The sequence below is a fragment of the Tachypleus tridentatus genome, chromosome 10, assembly GCF_004210375.1.
Source record: "Tachypleus tridentatus isolate NWPU-2018 chromosome 10, ASM421037v1, whole genome shotgun sequence".
Lineage (NCBI taxonomy): Eukaryota > Metazoa > Arthropoda > Merostomata > Xiphosura > Limulidae > Tachypleus > Tachypleus tridentatus.
In genome coordinates this window covers 117,173,069-117,186,086 of record NC_134834.1, presented here as the reverse complement: position 1 = coordinate 117,186,086, position 13,018 = coordinate 117,173,069, and the positions used below count along the sequence as shown (strand labels likewise).

The following is a 13,018-nucleotide window of genomic DNA, read 5'->3' as shown; positions in this document are numbered from 1 at the left end:
GAACTAAAATGAACAGAAATATATCATTGAAATAAAACAAGAGTATAAACATAAACTAAATCCGGACCGATTCATTAAGAAAATCAAACCACTCGACCAAACCCAGCCCGATTCACAAAGAAAACAAATCACTAGACTAAGCCGAACCTGTATCACCAAGAAAAACCAAAGTACTAGATCAGATGTAACCTGATTCATTAAGAAAAACAAAATACTGGATCTAACGTATCACGATTCACTAAGAAAAACAAATAAATAGACGACAGTAAGTAAGCTGAATCGAGTCACTAAGGAAAAGTGTTTGTTCCATGAACAGAAAGTGAGATTTGTAATATCTACACATTGGAAAGATAGTTTTAAGCTTTGAAATGTAATGGTGTTGACGGATAGGCCACTTCTATTAATATAAATTCCTAGTTTGTTGAAAATTAGACAGCCATTTCAGTTAAAAACTTGACCTTAAATACCAAAAACAACTAACACCTTACAAGAAAATCATGTACTTCACCCATGTGATCTTGCTTGTTCACTAAGAAAATCATGTACTTCACCCATGTGATCTTGCTTGTTCACTAAGAAAATTATGATTGTATTGTAGTGCCAGTATTTACAAGCTGTGAATGGACACGCCGTTGGTTTCTACCTTGGATAGAATGGTACAGGTTGAAGTCACTGCATCTGTTGCTACAAGTTCCTTCCACTCCTGTCTCTGACTCAAAATTACAACTTTGAATCTAATTGTGACAGAAACCGTGTCTGTATGAATGAGAAGGTATTTCACACCCAGATGATACCATACTGTTTCACCAGGAGTATTTTCATGAAGTTGTTAGCAAGAATGTGTTCACAATTCACTGAGGCCATCACATGAAAAGTCTTATCATACATATGGCACATATCTTCCACATAAGCTGTCAAGCTTTTCCTGAATACCTTCTTTCAAATTTCGATCTAACTCAATAGGTCGCTCTATCCTACATCAGGTCAAATCTTTGATGCAACAGTTTTCAACTTCTCGCAAGTTTAATGTTACTTAGTCAAGTCCAGAGATAGATCACCCAAATTCAGAGCCAGCAGTTGAGCCGTCTATTCGGGAGTCCAGTTATTTCAAGCAATGATCTGCCTGAAGTGCTTCATAAACTAGTGCTTGTCTTCCACCAGTGTGAGCGTAACTGTCAGAGAGTGATTTATCATGAGGATCCTACAAACAAAACTTATGCATGTTAATCTAAATATGGCCTAAGAAGGTCGAAACGTTATTCTGTACTTTATTATAATTAACGTGTTAATACCCATACCAGCTGTCTTGAGAATATATTTTACTTCAAGTGGGTTTCTCGTCATCACGTAAATTTCTAAATGCTGCTCTTCTAATTATTACCTGATTGAAAATTTCTCAACAGCATTAGGACTGCATCACAGAAGTGCCCCAATGTTCTGAGTGGTGGAGCAGCCAGAAGTGAGAATGAAAAGCAACAAAATGTACTTGTTACTTTGTGTATAAATCCCACACTCTTCGATGGATCACTTTTACATCAACAGTATATCTTTTATCTCATGGACAGCCACTATTTTCCTATGTTTTACTTTGCACCCAGTGTCTTCACAGCTGTATAGAAGCATCCAATCTTTTTATATTATTGTGAAGGTTCAATTAAAGCTAAGGTACAACTATTCTGGCTGGTATTGGCCTGTTAAGATCTCTTCAAGTACTGTCAAATTTTTCGGATGCCATTCGTACATGATGATTTTAAACAGTGTTCCACTCTCATAAAGGTCAATTATCCATGGGAAAAGTACATTAACTAATTATTTTGGTGTATTAGATGTCGTCGGTTTTCTTCCTGAGTAGTTGGTTTCACTGAGATCGTATCTATGGATGATGTCCTGACAGAGTCACTGCAGCTGCGGCTATTGGTTATCCATCTGTTGGAACTGGCTTGAAGTGAAGTTATCACTTCGTATATATCATGAAAGAAACTGCGTCAGTAAAGGAGGGAAGATCTTCCATACATAGGTGATGCGGCATCAGCAATGGTATCTTTATGATCTTCTGAAGCCGTTGTAGAGCAAGTTTTACTACACAACTGATGCAAAACATTCACAGAAGTGGTAAAGTTTTTGGTGGTTTTATTTCAGTGGTACTCTTATTTCGAGCTGGATGGATTGCTATGCTTTCAATTATGTAAAACCTCAAAACACCATTTGGTAATATTTTGTAATGAGTGTCTTGCAATTCCGTAACTGCTCTTAATTCAAACTCAATGGCGTTTGGGACCAAATTGTCTAATCTCAAAACCAGACATTGCAATGCCTGTTTTGGAGTTCAGCCATTCTATAGCAGGCTTCAGAAAATGTTTCAAATCTCTTTTGTGTGCTTATAAATGTTGATGAAATGATCTGTTTTGCTTTGCTTCCCGACTTTCAAGCCATGATCTGACTTTAATTCTACTTACACATCATGGCAAGGTCTTTCAGAGCCCTGGATCTCTGATGAGTGGTAAGTCCTAATCCCAGGTTTCAGAACAGCAAGGTTCTCCATATAGCTCTACTGGATCTCAAGCTCTATTTTAGAGAATGTTTATGTTATCAGTACATTTCCTGGTTCTATAACGTTCATCATTGATCCATCATCAAATCAGCTTGCATTCAATAATTTTAAAGTGGTATTATATAGGTAACGAAGCTAGTCAACCACACCCTTTGCAAACTTTTGTGCTACTTCTGTCTGACTGAATAGTAGGACTTCAGTGTTAACTCTTATAACATTTCCCACCAGTTTTACATAGGTGATACGTTTTAGTACGTTTGTTTGTTTGTTTGTTTGTTTTGGAATTTCGCACAAAGCTACTCGAGGGCTATCTGTGCTAGCCGTCCCTAATTTAGCAGTGTAAGACTAGAGGGAAGGCAGCTAGTCATCACCACCCACCGCCAACTCTTGGGCTACTCTTTTACCAACGAATAGTGGGATTGACCGTCACATTATACACCCCCCACGGCTGGGAGGGCGAGCATGTTTAGCGCGACGCGGGCGCGAACCCGCGACCCTCGGATTACGAGTCGCACGCCTTACGCGCTCGGCCATGCCAGGCCACGTTTTAGTACGTCTATGAGTTTATACTGAGAAAATCGAGTTTCGATATTCGCGGTGGGAGCAGCACAGTTAATCCATTGTTCATCCATTTTGTGTTTAACAACAGCAATAACAAGTTATAAAACATATTTCACTCCAAAGTGAGGAGCGCGTTTTGTGGCAACAAATCATGACCTAAGTACAGGCACTCTAACCCCTGGGCATCGCGCTAGTACACTAGTAAATCTACGGATTTACAACGCTAAAATCAGGGATTCGATTCTCCTCGGTGGACTCAGTAGATAGCTCGATGTGGCTTTGCTATATAAAAAACACACGCACACTAACTCTTTTCATGCCAGGTCCTTGCCAAATCAAATAATTCTCGTGCCTCTTCTGGTAAAAAAAAAAATCGAAAACAAAGACAACTTTGTTTATATATTTTGTTGTATATTATTTAGAACGATTTTTGAAACGATGAAAACTATGGTTTGTGTTCACTATAGAAATTTGGCATTATATATGTAAATTGTTTGTTTTGTTTGTTTTTGGAATTTCGCACAAAGCTACTCGAGGACTATCTGTGCTAACCTTCCCTAATTTAGCAGTGCAAGACTAGAGGGAAGGAAGCTAGTCATCACCACCCACCGCCAACTCTTGGGCTACTTTTTACCAACGAATAGTGGGATTGACCGTTACATTACAACGCTTCCACGCCTGAAAGGGCAAACATGTTTGGCGCGACGGGGATGCGAACCCGCGACCCTCAGATTACGAGTCGCACGCCTTAACACGCTTGGCCATGCCGGGCCTATATATGTAAAACGGCTCGTTAGGGTTGAGAAAATATTTTTACGTAGAGGAGCGAACAACGTTTGCTTGGATCATAATATGGCGAAAAATTATTAGTGATGATTAAATCTTAGGATTCTTTGGCTAGCATTATAATATAGAAATATTGCCTTTATTCCTACTAACTCTAACTTTTAAGTGATTCTTTTTAAAATATTTGCTGACATACGTTTGAAAAGGAAGGTGGTATACCATCTTATAAACAAAATTTAACGCATGCGCTTTTTAAGTGTTTAGTTTCAGATTCCATTCAGAAAAATTATATGTATTTCATTCTCACTGGATTTGAATGACAGTCAGTGCTATGCAGTCGTAAACTAAAGAAATTGTAATTTATACGATATTATTCCAACAATTAAACTAAATTCCATTATGTTTGTGTAAAAAGTAATATCAATAGTATAATTGAACAAGAAATCTTATGCGTTATTGAGACAATGACATTATTTATATTAGTAAATAGTAACATTGCTCGTGCTAGTACTATTTAGTGTTGATTATATGTTATCACCGTAAGCATTACCGTTGGTATTATTATTAATTTGTAAGATGTAAAATCCAAAGTTGTGAACTAATTTTACGTTGTAACTTAATTTTATAATACAAGTTGTGGCACTGTAAAGATTTATAATACTTCATAAAACATGCCTTAGTAATCATGTTTTAATATTGTAATTTAATAAGCAATGCAAGTAAATAATGTGTGAAAGTTAACTCGAAGTTTAGTGGCTGGTTATGGCCATTTTCTTAGTCATGCTAAAAAACACAAACCAGTCTTAATTTTGTGCTATATCGTAACTTAAAGCTTATACTTAGCAAAATCTTCACATTTGGCTAAGTTATTTCCTTTCTGAAATTAAATACTGAAATTAAAAGAATAATAGAAATACTGTTATCCAGGTCCTAGGTTTTTGACATTTAATGGGAGGGATTGTGTGAAAGCTACATGAACGTGTGACATAATTATGGTGCTAAAATAACATTCAATAATTAGAGTAGATTATTTCCAAGTCTGTTACAGATTTTCTGTAATATCAAGAATCTCTCCACACAAGCAGACTTTGCCTGGATGGTGTACTGAAGTAGTGCTAAATGTTGCATGTCATTTAACTACTACAACTCTTCTCTGTAATAATCAGATAAATTTATTTCCTTAACTATTATAGTTTTTTCCATAATAGCAGAAACAGTAACATGCCCAGCCAGCATATATTTGTCTATATGGAACAGTTATTTAACACATAAATGGTAAATTTCATATCACTTGGTTATTCACACTAATGATTAGCAGTATTAGGTGTGTTTTTCTGTATTCTTTCAAGGGAGTGCTGTATTGAACATTTTAGGTTTTTTAGGGAATGGAGGGTTCACATCAGTTTAAAGTATCCTGAAACTGCACTTGGGGGTGGGAGATGTGGGATATATAAAATGTCTCACTCATATTATTTGTATATTGTCTACCTTTTTATTTATTTTTAAAGACGTCTTGAAAGTTTGTTTCCAATTTTAGGTTTGTTTCCAGGTGAAAACTTTGTGTAAGGAAAATTACTTCAAAAGAGTGTTTGTTTTGAAGCAAGAGTAATTAGGTAGGTAATTTGGTAATTATAGCTTGTATTTTTTAAGATGAGAAATTACACATTGTTGCAAAAAATTTGCCATGTTGCATAAAGTTGGTGTCTTGTTAGAAAGAAATGGCTGTATTCCAATAAAACAATTGTCAAATAAATTTTTCAGTTGAATGTAAGAGACTAAAAAGTTTCAAAAACAATTGGAAAACATGAAAGACGTACTTATATAAAAAAAACAATTTTGTCTGAACGCAAAATAAATATGACAATTCATGTAAAGAAGAACATAGAGCAATTGCCCACAATTGAAGCATTGTTCAATAAACTTTTTGAATATTTATAGAAATTAGAGAAATTCTAATGGTCAGCTTCATTTGATTACCTCATTCAAGTCATAATTTTTCACAAAGTATGAATCTTATACTTTATCAAGGTAATGTCAAATTTTTGCAAAACTGTATTTATGAACTGGATTTCCATATCAAAATTTAGAGAGTAATCGTGGAGGTGAGACATTTTCCTGGGTCCAAGAGATGTGAAAGTAAAAGGCTAATATAATCCTGTTTTTAGTGTTTTGAACACTATATATCATGTTCAGTGACTCCAGTCTATCCTTCTTCACATAGTCTTCAAGTTGTTATGTTGTCAGTGAAAGACACAACACATCATCTATGTAGCGATTAGAAACAGACATGAACACTGCCATTCCAAGAGTCCGCCTGAGTTAGAAGATAGTATAATTCATGAATTGTCCGTTCATTTCAATTGGTACGCCGGGTTTGGCCAAGTGGTTAGGGTGCTTGGCTTAAAATCTGAGGGTAACAGGTTTGAATCTTTGTTGCACCATAAATGCTCACTCTTTCAGCCATGGGGTGTTATGATGTGATGGTCAATCCTACTATATGTTGGTAAAAGAGTAGCCCATGAGTTGTTGATAGGTGGTGAGGACTGGTTGCATACCCACTAGTCTTACACTGCTAAATTAGGGTGGCTAGTGCATATAGCCCCGTGTAGCTTTGCACAATGATGATACTACTTTATGTGATACCTCAGCAGTAGTTTATATGTTACTCAGATATTAAACAGAGATATGCATTGTTATCATTTAAGATTTAGCATGAGATATAAACTTTTTTATCATTTCACTGATATTTAATTTCTAATACTAGAAATTCCTGCATCTGATAATGATTGTATTAGTATAAAACAAGCCAGTCAATTGCATGAATTTTAGGTTACTCAAAAGTCAATTAGAAATTTTCAATGTGGCTCTAAAATTAGAATACAAATGTAAATGGCTATGGATAAACATAGTTTTGTTTGAGAGTCTTAATAATTATGAATATTTACCACTTTGTATGGGTTATGTTTTTTTTTAAATCTCAACACTGAATTTTTCTCAATCTTACAAAAATATTTTTATCCACACAGAAACCGTACATTAAAATCGAAAATTTATAACTGAAATATTTTTCTATTAATTTCAAAGTGGTTTTTGTAATAATTATGTAAATAATGAAATAAATTTTCACTTATTGTAGACTTTCTTTTTTCAGCTATAGATGAAGAAACTGGTAATCTTCTACATGTTAGCTAATAACGGAAACAAAAAGCAGTAAACCAGAGTTTTGTTATAATCCGTCCATTTACTACCACAAAGAAATATGCTGAGTGGAGATAGCAGGAAAGATTTTATTTTAACATCTATAGGGGATTATTTCTCACTGTCGATAGATGAAAACACATCAAATCAACTTTTTTAATGCCAAAGAGTTGAATAGTTTCTTAGATGAACAAGACTGCCATATTTTAAGTACACAACTAGAGGGACAGAATGAGGAAAAAGAAATACATTTCATGAATAAGGTGAGAAGAATATTTAGTTTTATCTTCAGCTGTTATCAGAAATTTTTGACAGTCTTAGTATAGATGTAAGACATTAGATTTTGACCTTTGTTTACACTTGAAAATACAGTCATGTGAAAAAGTTAGGACACCCAATGAAAGCCTGTGTATTTTTGTAACATTTTGGATATATGGATATTTAATCTCAATTTCAACAATACTGAGAGATTATAGGGATATAACTGAACAATTAAAACTGAAGAAAAGACTTTTCAAGATCTTCTGTAAAATGTAATTTGACAAAAATGCATATTTTAACTGAGGAAATAGTTAGGACACCCAGACATTTATACCCACATAAAGTGGCTTAACTCAAACAGGTGTATCACACCAGGTGCGTGTGATTAGAAGATCGTTACTCAGCATTGTGAATGAGGCTTGCCCTATTTAAACCTCAGACATTTAGTTTGGTGTGCTCCTGACTGTTGAAGTGAGAGTGAGCACCATGGTGAGAGCAGAAGAGCTGTCTGAGGCCTTCAGAAAGAAAATTGTAGCAGCTTATGAGTCTGGTAAAGGATATAAAAAAGGTCCCAAAAGATTTTGAAATCAGTCATTCCACTGTCCGGAAAACAGTCAACATGTGGAAGGCTTTCAAGACAACTTCAAACATGCCCAGGTCCAAGCAAGTTCTTCCCGAGAGCAGATTGCAAGATGCCACAAGAGGTCTCCAAACACCCTAACATGTCATTACAGGACCTACAGCAGGCTCTGGCTACTGTTGATATGAAAGTACATGCCTCTACAATCAGAAAGAGACTGCACAAGTTTAACTTGCATGGGAGGTGTGCAAGGAGGGAACCTTTGCTCTCTAAAAGAAACATCAAGGCCAGACTGAAGTTTGCCAGAGAGAATGTAGACAAAGACCAGGACTTCTGGAATAATGTTCTTTGGACAGATGAGTCTAAATTTGAATTATTTGGACACCAGAACAGAGGACAGGTTTGGCATAAACCAAATACAGCATTGCAGGAAAAGAACCTCATACCAACTATGAAGCATGGAGGTGGAAGTGTCATGGTTTGGGGCTGCTTTGCTGCAGCAGGACCTGGACAGCTCACAATCATATAATCCACCATGAATTCTACTGTGTATCAGAGGGTGCTTGAGGATCATGTGAGACCATCTGTACAAAAATTAAAGCTGAAGCGGAACTGGACCCTGCAACACGACAATAACCCACAACGTACCAGTAAATCCACCAAGGACTCCTTAAAAACTAAGAAATGGAGAGTCGTGGAATGGCCGAGTCAAAGCCCAGATCTTAATCCTATTGAGATGCTGTGGGGTGACTTGAAATGGGCTGTACATGCAAGAAACCCCTCAAACATCTCACAGCTGAAAAAATTCTGCAATGAGGAGTGGGGCAAACTTTCTTCAGACCAATGTCAGAGACTGGTAGATGGCTACAAGAAGAGTCTCACTGCAGTTATTTAAGCCAAAGGGGGTAACACTAGCTATTAGGAGGTAGGGTGTCCTAACTTTTTCCTCAGTTAGAATATGCATTTTTGTAGAATTACATTTACAGAAGATCTTGAAAAGTCTTTTCTTCAGTTTTAATTGTTTAGTTATATTCCTATAATCTCTCAGTATTGTTGAAACTAAGATTAAATATCTATATATCCAAAAATGTTACACAAATACACAGGCTTTCATAGGGTGTCCTAACTTTTTCACATGATTGTATATAACTGTGATACTCACAACATTGCTCACTTGCATCTCTGAAACTGTTAGTCCTTTCTCTCAGCTATGCATCTATGATACTAACTATATTTCTCAGTTACATCTTAGAAACTATTAGTCCATTCCCTTAGCTATATAACTATGATACTCTCTACATTCCTCAGTTACATCTCTGAAACTGTTAGTGCATTCCCTCAGCTATGATACTCACTACATTCCACAGTTATATTTCTGAAACTCTTGGTCTATCTCCTCAGCTCTACAACTATAATACTCAATACAGTTCTTTGTTAAAAACTTAGAAACTGTTAGTCCATTCCATCAGCTCTAGAACTATGACAGTTTCTACATTCCTCAGTTATATTTCAGAAACTGTTACTCCACTTCCTCAGCTATACAACTATGATACTCACTGTATTCTTCAGTTACATCTCTGAATTTGTTAGTCCATTCTGTCAGCCATATAACTATGATACTCACTGTATTCTTCAGTTACATCATAGAAACTGTTAGTCCATTCCTTCAGCTATACAACTGTGATATTTGCTACATTCTTCAGTTATATTTCATAAACTGTTAGTCCATTCCATGAGCTATACAACTATCATACAGAGTACCTTCCACAATGAAAGTATTAGTTATGTGACTATGAAACTCTCAGGTTATTTGTCAACTGTAGAGCTCTGAAATTATAAATCTGTCCGTTAAGTACATACTGCAGATTTGCTGCTAATAAAATATGGGTGTATTTCATGCAATTTATTGTAGATTACTTGTAACTGGGATTTTATAGTCAAATATAGAGATAATAGATATATGTAACACCTTTATTTGTTTGGTAAATTTTAAATTAACGTAGTGTGTTTTGAATAATTGATTACTCTCACAACTTGGTTTTGGTTGATAGATGTGTGTGTTCCAAATGTATGTGTATTAACGAAGGAACTTTTCTTTCTGATTCAGGTTGAACCTAAAGGAACAGATGATAGAATATTAATATTCTTCAAAATCCAACCAGATGTGATTACACCAGACAACTTACATTCCAATATTTTCATCACTTCAATGATAGACTCTCCCATAAAGGCTCTTTATCACTCAGTCCAGAAAATATTTGCCCCTGTACTTTTGAAGAATGAACGCTGGAGTCTGACTTTCAATCCCAAACTCCAAAGTCTGCTTGGTGAACTCGAAGCAGGTCTTGGCAGTGTGGTAAGAAAGAGTGACAAAGGTGAACTTGAAGTAGAAGAAATGGAAGAAAATAGATTGGCAGGTACTTGTTTCTGTCTGTTGTTAAATATGACTTGTTTTGTTTGCATTAGTTTCACATAAAGCAATGAATTAAGTAGATATATTAAGGAAAATGTGTGTTTGAGGAAAATTATAAATCTTGTATTCAATGAGTATCAGAATGTATAATGTGTTACAGTTAGCTTGTCAGTTATGTTATGTATATAATGTATTTAGTTAGCTTGTCCAGTTATTTATTTATGTTATGTATATAATATTACAGTTAGCTTAGTTATGTATATATCAGTTATTATGTTATATATATAATGTGTTACAGTTAGCTTGTCCAGTTATGTTATGTATATAATGTATTTAGTTAGCTTGTCAGTTATGTTATGTATATAATGTAATTTACAGTTAGCATCAATTTATGTTATGTATATAATGTGTTACAGTTAGCCCTGTCGGATGTATATGTTATGTATATAATGTGTGTTACAGTTAGCTTGTCAGTTATGTTATGTATATAATGTGTTCACAGTTAGCTTGTCAGTTGTATATGTATATGTATACCCATAATGTGTTATACGTAAGTTAGCTTGTCAGTTATGTTATGTATGTATATAATGTGTTATTTAGATTAGCTTGTCAATTGTTATGTTATATTATATTAATATGTAACAGTTAGCTTTGTCCCAGTTGTTATGTATATAATGTATTTTGAGTTAGCTTGTCCAGTTGTTATGTTATGTATATAATTATTATTGTTGTATGTTATGCTTGTCAGTTGTTATGTTATGTATATAATGTATTTACAGTTAGCTTGTCAGTTGTTGTGTTATGTATACCAATGTGTACAGTTAGCTTGTCAGGATTATATTATGTATATAATGTATTTTACAGTTAGCTTGTCAGTTGTGTTATGTATATAATGTGTTACAGTTAGCTTGTCAGTTGTTATGTTATGTATACTTAATTAGCAGGTTACAGTTAGCTTGTCAGTTATAGTATTTGTTATGTTATGTATATAATGTGTTACAGTTAGCTTGTCCAGTTGTTATGTTATGTATATAATGTATTTAGTTAGCTTGTCAGTTGTTATGTTACATGTATATAATGTGTACAGTTAGCTTGTCAGTTGTTGTATTTTATGTATATAATGTTTTTGTTGAGTTAGCTTGTCGGCGGGTATTGTTATGTTATGTATATAATGTGTTACAGTTAGCTTGTCATTTGGTATATTTATGTTATATATGTAATGTTACAGTTAGCTTTGTCAGTTGTGTTATGTATATAATGTGTTACAGTTAGCTTGTCAGTTGTTATGTTATGTATATAATGTAATATTTACAGTTAGCTTGTCCAGTTATGTTATGTATATAATGTGTTACAGTTAGCTTGTCAGTTATGTTATGTATATAATGTGTTACAGTTAGCTTGTCAGTTATGTTATGTATATAATGTATTTACAGTTAGCTTGTCCAGTTATGTTATGTATATAATGTGTTACAGTTAGCTTGTCAGTTATGTTATGTATATAATGTATTTACAGTTAGCTTGTCAGTTGTGTATTACCAGTTACTTAGTTATATATATTATTTACAGTTAGCTTGTCAGTTGTTATGTTATGTATATAATAGTATTTACAGTTAGCTTATCAGTTGTGTTATGTATATAATGTATTTACAGTTAGCTTGTCAGTTGTGTTATGTATATAATGTATTTACAGTTAGCTTGTCAGTTGTGTTATGTATATAATGTGTTACAGTTAATTTATCCAGTTATATTATATATATAATGTGTTACAGTTAGCTTGTCCAGTTGTTATGTTATGTATATAATATTTACAGTTAGCTTGGTTATTTATGTTATGTATATAATGTATTTTAGTTAGCTTGTCAGTTATGTTATGTATATAATGTATAGTACAGTTAGCTTGTCAGTTATGTTATGTATATAATGTATTTACAGTTAGCTTGTCAGTTGTTATGTTATGTATATAATGTGTTACAGTTAGCTTGTCAGTTGTTATGTTATAATGTATACCATAATGTGTTACAGTTAGATTGTAGTTACTGTTATGTATATAATGTATTTTACAGTTAAGCTTGTGGTTATGTATGTATATAATGTGTTTACAGTTAGCTTGTCAGGTTATGTTATGTATATATACATGCATGTAGTTATGCTTACATGTGTTGGTATGTTATGTATATAATGTGTAATTTTGTAGTTAGCTTGTCAGTTGTTATGTTATGTTATATAATGTATTTTAGTTAGCTTGTCCAGTTGTATTATGTATATAATATTAATTGTACAGTTAGCTTATATGCCAGTTGTATTTATGTATATAATGTATTACAGTTAGCTTGTCAGTTGTTGTTATGTATATAATGTGTTACAGTTAGCTTTATCCCAGTTATTATTGTATGTATATAATGTGTTACAGTTAGCTTTGTCAATTTGTTATGTAATTACGTGTATAATGTGTTACAGTTAGCTTGTCCAGTTATATTATGTATTATATGTATATATTTACAGTTAGCTTGTCAGTTATTATTATGTATATAATAATGTTACAGTTAGCTTGTCAGTTATGTTATGTATATAATGTTATTTCAGTTATTGAATTGTAGCTTGTCAATTGTACATATTGTATGTTATATATATGTGTACAGTTAGCTTGTCCGGTTGTGTTATGTATATT

At 33.8% G+C, this 13,018-nt stretch overlaps 1 long non-coding RNA gene across 1 annotated transcript; it reads left to right on the top strand.

Annotated features, from left to right (window-relative positions):
- Positions 1-4,210: 4,210 nt before the first annotated feature.
- On the top strand, positions 4,211-7,232 carry LOC143228191 (uncharacterized). The gene is made up of 3 exons (XR_013015250.1): positions 4,211-4,437; positions 5,436-5,511; positions 7,050-7,232. It is a non-coding gene; the product is annotated as an uncharacterized LOC143228191 (long non-coding RNA).
- The last annotated feature ends 5,786 nt before the right edge of the window (positions 7,233-13,018 follow it).